Below are 2,479 nucleotides of genomic sequence, written 5' to 3' on the forward strand. Positions count from 1 at the left end.
ACTCTGCAATTATCCCTTAGACTTCGAAAATTGCTTAGGAAAGAATATTTCATCTCAAAAGAGGATGTGGGGTGAGAAGGGGAGGGGAACAAGAGGGAGAAACGAAGATGCTAGAGGGCAGCCTTCAAACCCTTGTTACATGGTGGTCATATCTGTCACCTGGAGTTTCCCAGCACCACTGACCTGGACTTGCCCAAGATGGTAACTTGCTTGGCAATATTCCCTTAGGTGACTTCTTTCTCTTCTCTTCCTTTTCTCCTTTTCCCACTGCTCTACTGATATTTCCAGAAATCTCCAGATAAGCCATTTTCCCTGGGACTCTTATATCAGATCCTACTTCTAGGGGAACTCAAATTAAGACATCCTCCAACGTTCATCCATTTTATTAAAACCTGTTCTCTTTCCTTGCCAAACAGGTTTTACTTTCTAGTCAAGTGTGTCCAGCCCACAGACCACATGCTGCCAAGGACAGCTTTGAAAACAGCCCAACACAAAGTCACAGAAACATACTTAAAACATTATGAGATTTGAGAGAGAGAGAGAGAGAGAGAGAGAGAGAGAGAGAGAGAGAGAAAAAAAAAAGTTCACTTGTGCAGTTCTCAAACATGAACTTTGTAGATGTCAATGCTATATCCCAATATTAAAATATTGGACAGGCCTACTAGGCTTCTTCATTTAACCACAGCATTTGATACAAGGTGTAATCAAGTTTTAAAAATCCTTTTGTGATCCTAAGGAACTTTCCCAATTCTTCTAATTTATCATATTAGATATCTGCTCTGGTATTGGGATCATACCTGGATCATGGCAGGCTTTCACTTTGCAAATGTATTTTCAGATTAGTTGTGCATCAGTAGGACCATGTTTTAAAGAGAGATTACAATTTGGACTCACGTATAACCTTTTTTGATACAAGCCCACAGATGACTTTTTATGTACTTTTTGGGAGAATTTTACTATGTAGCTCAAGCTGGCCTCAGATTTGTGATCACCGTGCCTCAGCCTCCTGAGTGTTGGAATTACAAAATGGCCAGTTCTAATTTTTTTCCTCCCTCCCTCTCCTCTCCCCTTCCCCTCCTCCCCTTTTCCTTCCTTCCTTCCTTCCTTCCTTCCTTCCTTCCTTCCTTCCTTCCTTCCTTCCTTCCTTCCTTCCTTCCTTCCTTCCTTCCTTCCTTCCTTCCTTCCTTCCTTCCTTCCTTCCTTCCTTCCTTCCTTCCTTCCTTCCTTCCTTCCTTCCTTCCTTCCTTCCTTCCTTCCTTCCTTCCTTCCTTCCTTCCTTCCTTCCTTCCTTCCTTCCTTCCTTCCTTCCTTCCTTCCTTCCTTCCTTCCTTCCTTCCTTCCTTCCTTCCTTCCTTCCTTCCTTCCTTCCTTCCTTCCTTCCTTCCTTCCTTCCTTCCTTCCTTCCTTCCTCCCTCCCTTCCTTCCTTCCTTAATTTATTATTTTTATTTTATGTGTATGAGTGTATTGCCTGCATGTATGTGAGTGCAACCAGGTTGTGTGATGCCCACGGAGGTGAGAAGAGGGTATTGGATCCCCTGGAACTGGAGTTACAGGCAGTTGTTAGCCGCCATGTGGGTGTTGGGAAGTGAACCGAGGTCCTCTGTAAGAGCAGCCAGTGCCCTTAACCGCTGAGCCATCTCCCAACCCCTAGATACAATTATCTTAATAGCAGCATGAAATGCTAATGAGTAGATATACCATAATTTACCCATCAAGTTCCCTTTGTTTGCTGTTATAAATAAAGCCCAGCATATTTTTGTTTGTGTTACAGCGTGTTTCCTCATTGCTCTTTTCCAACACTGTCTTTATTCCTGATGGGAAGATCCCATGTTTCACAGATAATGAATTTGTGTTCCTCCCTTCCATATATATTGTGTGCTTGCTCTGTGCAGGGTAACTTGTGGGAACTGGCAATGAAGAAGCACCTCTCTGTGAGGAACTTAGGATCTGGAAGGGGAACACAGATCTGTATCCCACAAATAATAGCAACCCACTATGATGTCTCCACCTGGGGTATCATGTAAGCATGTGGGAACAAATCTCTAACTCTAGCTAGAGAGGGGTTTTAGAAACATAAGAAAGACTTTTTTTTTCAGATAAGCACAGATAAATTAGCACAGATAAATAAGAAATTAAGGGAATGTGTCAACAGTAGGAAAAAAGCCACAACGGACAACAGGGATAGTGAAAGCCTCTCAGGAAGAGGGACATTTGAACTGATATCTAAATGATAAGATGGGCCCAGTGCACAGAGGAACAGCAAGTATCATGGAAACTTGGGGCAGGGTGTCCGAGGAGATGGCTCAGTCAGTAAAGGGCCTGCCTCAAAAGCATGAGGGCCTCATGGAAACTTAGATTTCTAGCATCCTTTAAAAAGCCAGGCATGGTGGTACGCAGCTGTAAACCCTAGAGCTGGGAGGGTGGTGACAGGTGGACACCTGGAGCTCTGGGTTCACTGAATGATTGTTTCTCAAAAAA

Source organism: Nannospalax galili, unplaced genomic scaffold (genome assembly GCF_000622305.1).
Source record: "Nannospalax galili isolate Female #2095 unplaced genomic scaffold, S.galili_v1.0 scaffold7, whole genome shotgun sequence".
Taxonomy (NCBI): domain Eukaryota; kingdom Metazoa; phylum Chordata; class Mammalia; order Rodentia; family Spalacidae; genus Nannospalax; species Nannospalax galili.